Below are 14,698 nucleotides of genomic sequence, written 5' to 3' on the forward strand. Positions count from 1 at the left end.
GAACTTTTTTAGGTCAGCAGACCCTTGTCTGGAAATCGAGAGTTTACGATAATAACTTTCCAATAAACAATTATGATACTATTCGTATCCACTGAAAAGTTACAGAATTTTAGTCAGAAAACCCCGATTCTCAGTCACTTTATATAGACTCAGTTCAAATGAAGATGTATTATCTCACCAAGTTTCATGAGAGAATGTTACTGTGCAATGAGAGGGTTCATAAAAAAACGATCTCAATTTGAAAAGAAACACTTATCAGCCCATAAACAGGAGATAAAATTATCAAAATGATAATCACCATTATTCACCAAATGCTTACGGAGACCATAATTTTGGGGGTATACCAAACGCAAATCAAATACGATACGATTGAAATTATGACATTTTGAAGGCCTCAGTACAACTTTTCACCCACACTCTGGATTTTGGTAGGATATTTTAAACTTTTTTTATTCCATCACTTTTATTTTTTTGAAATATCCATTGCATTGGCCATTTTGAACTCAGTTTCCCATTATTTTTCAAAAAGGATTTTTTCACTGTTTCCACTGTTCAATATTTATAGTCCCAGTAGGTCTAAAGTAGATATTTTTTCCTGGTAACCATAAATGAATGCAGTTTGCCGTATCCGTTGCACTGACACATTTGAATAGACATACATATGCATATGTATGCGTATATATGTACACGAATATGCATACAACTCAAGTAGTGACTGTCACCGACACATAAATGCACACACCCACACAGAGAAACCAATTGTTAGATATTCATATGCAATTTTCATATGTTTTATGCTACCGCTCGTTTTTTGCTCCCGACACCCACCTCCTCATAGACGCTCCCCTGTGTCATGTTACCTACCCATCATCATAGCCTTACCCAGTTTTTATAAACCACTCATTGCAATTTTTCCAGCATTCTTTGTTTTGTTGTTGTTTTTTTTATTTTGTTTTTGGTATTTTTTCGGGTATCCTTTGTTAATGTTTGTGGGTTTCATTCCTCGTTTTTTGCATCACCGAGGCTCCCAGTTTCTTTTGAGCTCGTATGCATTTTGTTGTTGTTGTCGGATAACAATACCATGATATTTTTATAACATAAAAAATATTTATTGTGGCATTTTTTGACTAAATGTTGGGAAGTGGAGGGATGTTTCTGAATGGGTGGAAGTCAACAAACAAAAGAGGTGTGCCCGAGCCCAGGCATCAGTAGCAAAGCATTTTTGTGAATATTTGCCTTCTACCAAACCAAAAAAAGGAAGAGAAAATATTTTTTTCATATATTTTAAATTGTGTTACTTATACGCGCTTCTCAACTTTTTTTCACCCAAATGCATATGCATGAGTGTAGGGGAGAGAAAAATGGCGAGAATGAATATAGGCAAATTGTTAAAACATAAATTTGGCTGGTATGCTACAGTGACATGGAGGCCTAGTTTTGAATTCTTTTTTACCCTTCACCACATAGTGGTAGGGGTATCCTGTCTTTGTGCATTTGTTTGTAAAATGGAAAAGGAAGCGAGATAGACACATAGTGAGATCTTCATAGAATCACTTTCTGAGTCGATTGATGCATGTCATCCCGTCTTTCCGGCCGTCTGTCCATGTATTCCTGTGAACAAAGCGCAGGTCACATTTATTATCCTATTGAAATTGGTGAGAATCGGTTGTAATATAAACATAGCTCTCATGAGTATCTTCAACCGATTTCTGTTGAATCGTTCACTAAATGGCTAATTGCAGCCCAAATAACTTAAATTTTGGCACATCCGACCGAATTTACTCTAGAAGCAAATACATCAAATTCATTGAAAATCGGTTCAGTTTTAGCTTCAATATATATGTTTCATTCGATTTGGTCTTTAAGTCCCTCACATTCTTAATATGCCTTCGAAAATAATGATATTTGGTACCAGATATCTTATAGTGCTCGGAAATACCTTTGCAAAATTTTATCGAGTTCGGCCAAGCTCCCATATATATCCTTTATCCGATTTCCGATTTATTGTACAAATAATGGCAAATATCAGCCCAAATGGAGTGAATTTCGAGACGCACGTTTCCATTTGGTGAAACTCGGCTCTCATATATATTTTTTTATTTACCCTCCACCATAGTATCGAGGGTAAAAAAATATTATATGTCGATTTAGCGATGTCCGTCCATCTGTCCGTCTGTGGAAATCACTCTAGCTTCCGAACGAAATGGTATTGAAAATGGGTCATGTAGGTCCACTTTTTGGTATAACCCCCATATAATGGTACCTTCCCTTTTTCGGCATTTTGTTGATTTAAAAGACATTATTCCCCGGAAATGATTCAAATTTGGTATTTGAAGTTCGTACTGGACATCACAGCCTATGATAGAAAATTGTCTGTGCGGGTCCACGTTTTCGTACAGCCTCAATATAACGGTACCTCCCAAAATTCGGTATTTTAATGATTTTAGGTAGATTATTCACCGATTTTTTCGCATTTGCATATTGTAATGGCTTATGACAAAAGTTGTCTATGCAGGTCCACGTTGTGGTATATCGAGTTTACATTTCAAATCAATTTTAATAGAGAGGGACAAGCTCCCCTCTTTTCATCAGTGCTTTAAATGTTCGGATTAAGGTTCCTTGGATTGCTTGCATTTTTGATATGCAGTATCTTAAGCGATGTTACTGATAACAATACGAGGATAATTTTGGTGGAAAATTTTAATACTCAAGCGAGTCACCAAATGTGTCCTTTTGGTATTTTTTCAGGTAGGGCTAAAACTCCCTTCAAACGGAACTACGACCCACGATATGATAATTTGTAATCACTCAAATAAAATATTGCCTGAAGTAAGGGTTAGGATCAGAATAGCAATATATTGCTTTTAGAGATGGTCGCAAAATACTAGGGGATGAAATTAATCCAAAATTAAATTTAGGGATATTACAAACGGAATGACAAAGTTAATATACCCTCATTTTCTAGGTGGGAGCATACATTTTTTTTAACGTGATGAAAAAAATCTGCTTAAAAGAAGAATCGTGGGAAATCAAATTTTACTAATTTTTTTGTCCAAAAATTCTACTATTGCGAGAGTTGTGTCCGTAGTTTCCATTCGATTTGTATTTTGGTCTCTGATAAGTTAACTATTGGCTGAAAAAATTTTATTTTGATTTCTTCGGGGTTAGAAACCCTTTTTATACCCTCCACCATACTATGGAGGGTATATTAACTTTGTCATTCCGTTTGTTAATCCTCGAAATACTCATGTCAGACCCAACAAAGCATAAAGTCGATTTAGCGATGTCCGTCCGTCTGTCTGTCCGTTTGTAGCGTGTTGTAATCATGCTATATTTCGAACGAAGTGAGATAGAAAGCTAGAATGTTGTACACATGTTTATTTTGCCAGTTGGCAGGTTAAGTTCGTAAATGGGCCATGTAGGTTCACGTTTTCATGTAGCCTTTATATAACGATACCTCCCGATATTCGGTATTTTGATAATTTTAGCGTCATTATTCGCCGGAGTAGTTTCAAATTACGTATTTAGAGTTCGTAATGGGAACTGCACTCTGTGACAGAAAATTGTCTGTGCAGGTCCAGGTCTTCGTATAGGCCCCATATATCAGTACCTCCCTATATTCGGTATTTTGACGATTTTAGCGACATTGTTCAAATTTGGTATTTGAAGTTCGTAATGGATACTACAGCCTATGGTAGAAAATTGTATGCGCAGGTCCACGTCTCCGTATAGCCCCCATTTAAAGGTACCTCCCGATATTCGGTATTTTGATGATTTTAGCGTCATTATTCTCCGGAATTGTTTCAAATTACGTATTTAGTGTTCGTAATGAAAACTACACTCTGTGACAGAAAATTGTCTATGCAGGTCAAGGTCTTCGAAAGGCCCCATATATCAGTACCTTCTTATATTCGGTATTTTGACAATTTTAGGTACAATACTCACAGAAATTGTTTGAGATGTCGTATTTGAAGTTCGTAATGGATTCTAAAGCCTGTGACAGAGAATTGTCTGTGCAGGTCCAGATCTTCGTATAGCTACGATGTAACCGTACCTCCCTATATACGGTATTTTGATGATTTTAGCTTCACGTTTACTTCGGCGAACGTTTCGAATTTGAAAATGGTTTATGACAAACAATGCTTATGTAGGTTCACGTCGTATAGACCCCTATATAATCGGTATTTTTAAAATTACAACAGAACTTTTAAGGGATTTTATTTTTTTGAAAATTTCCAAATTCGTTCCAAATGGTGGAGGGTATTCAAAGTTTGGCCCAGCCTAACTTGTTTCTTTTTCTTTTATAATCTGCTGGACTTTTCCTGCAATTATCGAAAAAGTTAAATTTTGTTACACAGTGTAATTCTCAGAATACAAATTTGGTACAAAAAGTAAAAGAGCGATCCCAATGTAAAATGCAAATCTTTTTGTTCTAAACTAAACGAGCTCAAAGAATGATGTACCTTTTATTACCCTGAATCTTTTATGAAATCCTGAACTCTCGAGTTTTCTTCTTGTTTTTTTTTTGTATCTTTTGGATCTTTTTGTACCATTGAAATATGAATTTACCAAAATTACGTCTCATCTCGCTATAGAGTGGCTCCTTTCAAAATTTCATAATTCTTTTGCAGATCGATCAATCATAATATTGTACTATTTCGTAGCTTTAGTAATATTATTTTTTAAGTATGAAGTTACAAAAAAAACCTGTCAATAGCCACCTCCTCTAAGCAATGTGTAATCTCCATCTCGAATTGCAAAGGTCTAACTCTCACCGATCGTGTGAAAGTAATGTTTTACGGTTTGTAGAACTATTCGAGCCCTTTTTGGTTACGAAAACTCCCACCTTATAGCAGTCCATACAAAATAACTCGTACTGATCGCTCGTTTCCTTAAATCCAGACTTGTTTCGTCCTTTTGCAGCTAGATTTATCCTTGTGTAACACTAACTAAATGCTCCATGAAAATATTGTACCTTTAAGTACTTTGTACACCTTTGAAGTGTAAATTTCCAAAAATCAGGCCTTATTCGCCGCTTCTTACTAAGTGAATCTTGCATGCTATTTTTTAAATTCCAGCTCTTTCCAAATACTCAAGATCAATGTTAAACCTTTAAGTAAATTTCATATTTAAGAAGTACATTTTTCAAAAATACAGCTTTATATCACGAATTTGTATTTAAAAAAAAAAAAATTAATGAATTACATGTTACCGGCCACATAGAAACTATGAATTAACTTTTTCTACCGTTCAAAGGCCATTAGGTATCAGTTTTAAAAATCCACCCTTTCACACAATTAGCGCCTCTCATGAAAAAAAATTAAAATTCTACCTCAAGTTCCTTGCATTTGGTACAATTGGTAATTTTTTTCGTACCCAAAATTCTCGACTTTTGTAATGTACAACTACACAACCCTATACCCATATAATTACCTAGTACTTTTTAGTACCTCATATTTTTTTAGTATTTTCTACTTTTTAGTACAATTTTTTGTCCATACTCCAGTTCATCACACCATAATAAATGACCTCATGCTAAAATAAGGAATTCCAGAATTAGAACAGATTTCTAAAATCAATAATTGTTCCGATGATTCGCCGTCTTTACATAAAACTTCAAGATTCTAGTTTTATAAGTATACAATTTTAATCCAAAAACACAGGTACAGTTTTGGTACGAAATTCCAAAAACACCACGATATTTTGAATCAATAGAGACTGACTTTTTAATATATTAAACCTTAATGTTTAGAGTTTAGCTCAAATTCACATTTTTACTACTTTTTTAGTACCATTAATATTTTTTAATATCTCCCAGTACCTCTTAGTATGAATTTTCCCAAAATTCCGCCATATTTTTCACCTACACTCTAAATTTGAAGGTTTTTGTTAACTATGCCGTTTAAATTAAATATGTTTGTTTCAGTTTGTTTTAAGCTAGTTTTATATAATTTTTATACATTATTCACCCCCTTTTTGTCCCATTTCATATAGTTTTGTAAAAAAATACATTTATTTCATAGTTGTTATGCTCATTATGTTTTTGACAATTTTATGCTTAAAATCTATTTTGCCAAAAACGACTTCTGTTGTTGGTACTGCTGCGACTGCAACTGCTTCTGTTGCAACAACAGAAAATTGTTCCCCAGCCATTGTGTTATTGAAAACAAGCAAACTACGAATGAAAATAATTTCTGGAACAGATTTTTTTCTCTCTCCCCACTCTATTTTTTGGCATTTATTCTCTTAACATTGCCACGACACACACACACGCACACATCTCCATCAGCGAACGGCTCCAGTAATACTCATTCTAGACATGGCATAAAAAAGTATTTTCATCCGTCACAGAATTTCCACTAATGGCTTCCAAATTGTTAACGATTTGTAAAAAAAAAACGTCTCAAGAGAGAAGGAGAAGAAGCAGTAGCAGAAGAAGAAAACAACTAAAACAACAATGCCAACAACTAACTATATATTGCAGCAACAAGAGTACAAATTTTTCGACATTGTATCTTAAGATGCAGTCAGGCGAAATGACATTGGGGTTGAATGTATGTGGTATCTGTGGCAGCCGAATTGCACTGAGTTAAATGACAGCTGCTGGAGCTGGGGGAATGTGAGCAATTTTAAATTGCTGTTTTGAGAGACTATGGAATTTAAAGAGGGTTATTTAATGTGTTAGTTTTCAAGAGATTATAACAATAAATAAATATTGATGATTTGGAAATTAATATCAAAAATGTTAGTTCGAATTCGGCGTAGCGATAATACTTATACGCAATGTAGTTTTTTTGGCGATAAATATTGCAATTATGTATCCCCACAGAAATCATAAATAGTCTTCAAACCTTAAACGATTTTTCTCTGTAGATTTGTTTTAAAAGTATCTCAATTTAAATCAAATTTGCCATTTTTTTTTATAAAAAACGTAGCCCAATTGAATTGAGACTGACATATTTTTTCCTATGGAAAAAAGTAGCCCTTAGTGAACGGTAGCTGGCATTTTATTAAAAAAATAATAGTTCCAGTGATTTTTTATAAAAAGTAATAATAATAAACCCATTCCCCTTCGTAGTTGTATTTATGTATAAAAAATATGCCCAGTTAACTGAGGCTGTCATTTTTGATAAGATTTTTTCTACATAAATATTAGCAAAAAGCATTAAAGAAGCTAAGGTGGAGATTTTTTTTTCAAAAAAAAAAAAAAAAAAAAAAAAAAAAAAAAAAAAACAATATTGGCTCCTGAATTATTTTGCTGTAAGAAACAATAGAGCCTCAGGTGAACCATGGCTACGAGTTTTTCTATATAATTTTTACTACAGAAAAATTACCTCATTGCATGTTTTGTTTTGTTCAGAAAAGGTGCTCAACGTTTATTGCACTGAGACGGCGAATTCTTTGCTGTTAAAAATTAGCCAGTACAAATTATTGTATTTGTATTTGATCTAAGACTGATATAAATATTACAATGTGCCTGATTTGGACTTTATCGATTACTTCCTATACTTTATATAAGAAATGTGAAAAATTTTGGAAAATGTGGAAATACAGATAAAAATATTGGTATGTTCAAAATTTGAAGGAAGTCGAACATTTATATGCATTTTATGCGAAATCATAAATTTCGGATATTAATTTCGCGTTTTATGGGCTTCACGGATACTTACAATTTTGATCCTTTGTGGGGGAGGTACCAGAAGGAGTGAGCCGGTATATCCCATCTTCTCAGCAGATCTTGTGTTAGTAGTAATAATGGGATGTGTGAAATATAAAGAGAATCGGATGCTTATTCGGATTTAATAATCGTTTTGGTTATTCAAAAATTTGGGGATGTACTAGAAGCAATAGTCTGATCTCCATCTTTCTAACAGATCTTGTGTTTATGGAAATATTGAGATGTGCCAAGTCTGAGTGAAATCGGTTGATAATTTCGTGTTTTATGAGCTTCATGAATAATCAAAATTTTGACCTTATGTGGCAGAGGTAACAGAAGGAGTGGACCGATATATTTCATATTCATGCCATAACTTGGATTAATAAAAATATTGTAATGCGTGTAATTTGAAAAGAACCGGATGCTTATTTCGGATTTTATGATCGTTTTGGTTATTTAAAATTTTAACCCTTTGTGGGGGAGGTACCAGAAGGAATGGTCCGATCTTCACCATCTTTCTAACAGATCTTGCTTGATGCACTCCATTGAGTACATCCCCCCTAAATGGGGGGATGGGGACCGATATTGTCAATTTTCGCACCTGACCTAGTACTGATGCAAATATTAGCATTAGCAAAGTTAGAGCAAAATCGGATTTTACTTTCCCTTTCTGTGCATTAAAATATTCTTTGAAATTGTTGACCTTTTGTGGTAGTACAAGAAAGAGTGGACCGATCTTACCAATCTCCGAACTGGATCTAAGTTTGACCATAATATTACGATGTTGCAAGTTTGGGTCTAAAACCGTTACCCCGATGAGGCAAGTTTTGGCCGTATCAAATCATATATACCCTCTATATATGGCTGAGGGTATAAAAATTAGAACAATCGTGTAAGCTACTGCAAGGCCAGCAGAGGCAGCCATTTGAATAAAAATTCTGTAGTACTTTTTTATAGCATTTTTAAAGAAAAAAAAAACAGAGTTATTTTGTGGTGTTAAAGCAAGAAGCGCATTATGGACTCCGTTGCGTATACGTTGCGCCAACATGTATACGCACCTTATTTTTAAGTTAGTTCTTTTTTGAAAAAAAAAAAACAATTGAACAATGTCTTCAACTAAAAAAATATTTTCCCAAGGAAATAATTCCATTTCCACAATAAACTATTAAATTACTACATAAGACTGCTGTATTCCTATTTTTTGTTTTGTAATTTTTGTTAGGTATAGGCCGAGTGGGAGTATTGAAGGGAGTATTTAATTGAAACGTCGCACATTACAACATTCATATATCTTTCGTTTTCTTTTAATTTTATAAATATTCTATTTCAAAATAAATATGAAACAAAAATCCATCTCCATAAGAAGCTATTGAATAACTACTTTAAAATTTTTAGTATTCAATTTCAATATTATTTTGTCAGAAATAATCCGAATGCAAATCAAGCTAATTAAAATTTCGCGCCTCTTAATACTTGTATATATTTCTACATTTACTATGATATGGTACATTTTTTAGGAAAGGTTTCCACTTCCATAACAATCTATTGAATAACTAGGAAAAGACTTCTGTATGCAATTTCATTTCATATTATTTTGTAATTTTTGCCAGACATAGGTAGGATGAAAATCAAGTTCTTGTATAAATCGAATGGAGTATCATTGGCTTTACAATACCGATTAAGTGCACTTTCTCCTTTGAAGAAAAAGAGTATTTGTGAACTCCGTTGCGTATACCTTGTGCCAATACGTATACGCTACGATCTACTTTCTTATTAAGTCAGTTGGTTCTTCTTTAAACCATTGTAAAATATTTCGATCTAAACAAAAATGTTTAAAAAAGAAAGAAATCTACTTCCATAACAAGCTATGTAATAGCTACAAAAGAATTTTGTGTGTGAATTCAAATTCAATATTATTATTTTCTATACTTTGCATGTAAATCAAATACAAAAATCAACCTACCTCTATATATTTGACAGAATCGAAACCAAGATCTTCCAAGATCTTAAAGTCTTTATAATGCCCTTAATGTGTTTGGCTAGAAAACAAACACCTTTGGACTCCGTTGCGTATACTTTGTGCCAACACGTATACGCTACCTTATAACATCAGTTTTTTTTTTTTTTGGAGAAATCTTTTAAATAAATATTTTTAATAAAGCAATTCCACTTCCATTATATGCCATTAAAATCTTCTGTATTCAATTTCAATATTATTTTTTTCATTTTTGTCAGATATAGATCGCTTGTAAATCAAGTTTCTTGTATATAACTAAGGCTGTGTCAGAGTTAATTGTAACTTTGCATATCTTAGTATTATGGTATTTTTCTAAAAATAAAATTACTATGAAAAGGGTTTTAAATATCCATTGAAGGAAAACAAACTTTTCATGGACTCCGTTACGTATACGTTGTGCCCGCATGTATACGTTGCGATGAACTTTCTTATTAAGGGAGTCGTTCTTTTTTTAAATGTCTCCATCTAAATAAATATTTGCTTTTAAAACGAAAATAATTCCATTTACATGACAAGCTATTGAATAACTACACAAAAAATTCTGTATTCAATTTCAATATGATTTTATTATTTTTGTTGAACATAGGTCGAATGCAAATAAAGTTTTTGTATAAAACTAAGGAAGTATGCGATTTAATTAAAACTAGGCATATTTTAAAATGACTCTGTTTTTTGAGAAAAATATTTTCTATGAAAAGGCTTTTCATGGACTGCGTTATGTATTCGTTATGCCAACACGTATACGCCACAATATACTTCCTTATTAACTCAGTTGGTTTTTTTTGGAAAAATCATTGTAAAATGTCTCCATCTAAATAAATATTTTCATTTAAAATGAAAATAATTCCATTTTCCTGACAAGCTATTGAATAACTACACAAAGACTTTTGTATTCAATTTCAATATTATTTTGTTATTTTTTCTTTCGTATTGTTGTTGGTTTTTTTGTGTGCTGCTCTTCAAGCCAAAGAATCTATTTATATTTCTTATCACAATGTCGATTCTTTGCAAATGTCATTTGCCCTGTGTATATCCTTTAATTCATTCTTTGAATTTTCCGTTTTTGTTGTTTGTTTGTTTGCTTTTTCTTCTTCTTTTTTTAGCTGTATACTTGAATGATATTTGAATACATTGATAATGATTCGAATGCGAATAGATTGTGCAGAATATGTCAAATCCAATAAACCATGAATTCATTTAGAGTTTCGTTTAGATTTTCACATTCACATCTACATGTGTATGAATATTTATAAGTGTGCTTGTGTGTTTATGAGTGTGTTGGTATTACTTTATCCTCTGCTCTTATAAGTTTTGAAGAGCTTTTTTTGTTTTTTTCGAAAAAGGAAAACGATGTGAAAAGAGAATATAAAACTACTTTGAGTTTATGTGCCAGAGTTTTTTTTTGTTCTTTGTTTGTTTTTGTTGTGGAATACTTTATGAGTGATAAACTGTGATATGCTTACCATTCATTATCCCGTTTCTTACCTCAATGATCATAAATACTTGAGCTGATTATTTGGCTATTTTTGGCTAGGAAATGAGGAGGTGGTTTGAAAATTTGGGGGGAAATGTCTGGTCAGCAACTCCACAAACAATTATGTCAAACTTAGAGAATTCTAAGAATGTTGTGGTAGTGAATTAAATAGGGTGAGATTAAAAAAACTGCAACAAAGTCAAACACCATAATTTTAATTTTATTTTAAATTTTATTTTATTTAATGTCGGAAATAGCATCAAATTTTAGAATAAGTTTAGATCTGTTCGAATTGGTCACCTTCGGCACGAATTATGGCCTTCAAACGGCCAATGAAAACGGCACACTTTTCCCGAATGTTGCTCTGCAATATTTTGGGCCATTCCCGGCGAAGCGCTTACTTGATGTGATCGACACTTTGGTATTTCTTAGTGCCAACCTTGATTTCCAATATACTCCAGACACAATAGTCCAATGGATTGGTATCCGGAGATTTTGGTTTGTTTTGGTGTGCTCTGGAAATGAAGCGAGGAACCTCATTGCGAAGTTGTCATAAAAGAAATTCCTTTGAGATTTGAAATTGAAGAGCCATTCCTCATTGTCTTTTCACACCACCCTCTATTATGTGTCCACGTTTCCGGCTATCTTAACTATTCTCTGCCATAGTAAAAAAACTTTTTTTGCCCCATCCAACTTTTTGGTTGCCAGCTTATTTTTTTTTTGTTACTTCTTTTGTTTTGAGATACCAAAACTATGCTTTTTTCATTTTGGTTGTTTTGTTGTTCACTTATTTACCTTAGTTCTTTTCGATAGTAACTTTTTTTTTGTGGATTTTTGTACATTTCCCATTTCCACCTATTTCCACATTAGATTCCTGCTATTGTTGTGGTAGTTTTCTTTCTCTTTCGGTGTGGTTGTTTTGTTGGCTTTGCTTTATTTATAAAGTATTTAAACGTAGCAATTTAGACAATTGTTGCTATTTTTCAAAGTTAGTTTTTTATACTCTTCGTTTTTTTTTTTAGTTTTCAAGGCAATGCTCAATCCTTCTTTTTTTGAAAAACTCGACTCGTTTTCTGGCGTTGCGGGACAGTGTGGAAATGTTTACTTTTAACTTTAGTTTTCCATTAGTGTTGCTTAAATTTATTTTTGTTGGTTGTTAAATGAGAAATTATGGCTCGAAGCATGGGGCGTATATGTTGTGACATACTGCATACGCACAGGTGTGCAACAAGGTTTACGGGAGGTGTTACCAATTAAATAGCACCTTCTTCAGTCTTTACCAATAATTTCAAATATTTTTTTTAAAGTTATTTCTACTAAACTTAGTATATTTTCCTGAGAAATAAATGGCTTTAAAATATTCATAATCTGCTCTTGCTTGCTTTAAAGAATAATAAACATTTTATGGACTTCGTTGCGTATGAGTTATGGCAACATGTATACGCTCACACACTTTCTTATTGAGGCAGTTAGTTTTTACAACCTTCACCTCTTAATTGTGCTGTGGCTCCCATATATATGTTTCATCCGATTTGGGGTTTTAATTCCCAATTCACATACGTAATATGCACTCCACAACAATGATCTTTAGTGCCAGATTACTTATGGAGCTCAAAATTACCTCTGTCGGATTTTATCAAGATTGGATCAGATTAGGATATAGCTTCCATATATATACAGGGTTGCCCATATTCGATGGACCCATGACTATTTGGGCCCATTCCAATCGACGAGGCTTGTCCGCAGGCAACATTCTTTGCGTCAATTGAATTTTGTACGGGAACAAATGCAAATCAATGCGAATAATCCATTGTAAAGTGGACCGAGCCATGCCCAACTGCTGAGAACGGCGTTTTTGGAATGTTCTTGGGGACCTCTCAACACTGGCTCGTACGGCAGCGATATTGTCGGCCGATCGCCTTGGTCGACTTTTATATGGCCTCTTCGGATTAGAAAGAGCCTTACCAGTCGAAAATAACGCTTAATGGTGTTCTTAGAAGGCGCACTTCTCACATTTTTTTTCACATTTGACTTCTTCTGTTGAATGTAAATTTCAACTATTTCAGAGCGCTCGCGTGGCGTGTATTGGTTCATGGTAAAAATCTGCTTGGACTGACACTTCAACGGGGTATGTCATTAAGCGATGTGACATCTCTGTCAAAAGTTATGGCGTTGCCAGATGGGTCCGTCGAATACGGACAACCCTGTATCTTTATCCAAATGGCTAATATCGATATAAAAGAATTCTGGGACTTCCGACCGAATTCAGTCTAGAAGCAAGTACATCAGATTTGGTGAAAATCGGTTCAAATATAGCTATAGCTCACATATATATCTTCAACCGATTTCGGGTTAATTGTGTATCAAATGGCCAATATCAGTCCAAATATGCAGAATTTTGGCACATCGGACCGAATTCAGTCTATTAGGAAGTAAAATAAATTTGGTGAAAATTGGTTCAGATATGTTTCATACGATTTAATGTTTAAGTCTTTGACATGCGTACTATCCACAAGAATACTAGTTGATACCAGATATCAAATATAGCCCGAAATATTTTTCTCCTATTTTATCGAGATCGGATCAGATTTGGATATAGCTCCCACATATACAGGTTTACTCAACACTAAATGGCTAATATCATTTCAATGAACTGAATCTTGGCAATTCCGACTAAATTCAATCAAGTAACCAGTACTTCATCCGATTTGGAGTTTTACGTCTCTCACATGCGTTATATTCACTCCACAATAATAATCCTTGGTACCAGATAACTAATGGAGCTTAAAAATATCTCTGTTAAGATCCGTTAAGATTTGGATATAGCTCCCATATATATCTTTATCCGATTTCACGTTTTTTGTGCACCAAATACCCAACATCAGCACAAATGGACTGAATTTTGGAACTTCCGACTTGCCTAAAAGCAAGTACTTCAAATTTGGTGAAAATCGGTTCAGATATAGATAAGACTCCCATATATATGTTTCATTTGATTTGCACTCCACAACAATGATATTTGATATCTGACATCATATACTGCTCGAAAATACCTTAAATAAATTTTATCGATATCGGTTCAGATTTTTTTATATCATCCGATTTTACGGTTTTTGCTCACCATATATGTAATATCAGACCAAATTGAATAGATTTCTTCACATTCAACCGAATTTTACCATTTGGTGAAACTCGGTCCGGTATATCTATTACTCCGATGAAAAAACATACGTTGTCCAGCAGTTTGTGAACAAACAAAATGATCGTGTTTACTTGCCAAAGAGGTCAGCTGAAAATGTGCACCTTCGGTTTGCCATCAAACCATAACAGCCGATGGTCGCTCTCCGCTCGTATTTATCGACCGTGGCATCAGAAAAAATGCAGAATATTATCGCGAAAATATTCTGAAGGGTGTATTAAAGTCTTGGGCAGGCAAACATTTTGGTCGCAGATCTTGGACATTCCAACAGGACTCAGCACCATCGCATTCAGCACGCGCGATTTCGTTGCTTAATGAGAAATTAACTATAAAGGCCGGCATGTCATTCCA

Source organism: Musca domestica, unplaced genomic scaffold, assembly GCF_030504385.1.
Source record: "Musca domestica strain aabys unplaced genomic scaffold, Musca_domestica.polishedcontigs.V.1.1 6, whole genome shotgun sequence".
Classification (NCBI taxonomy): domain Eukaryota; kingdom Metazoa; phylum Arthropoda; class Insecta; order Diptera; family Muscidae; genus Musca; species Musca domestica.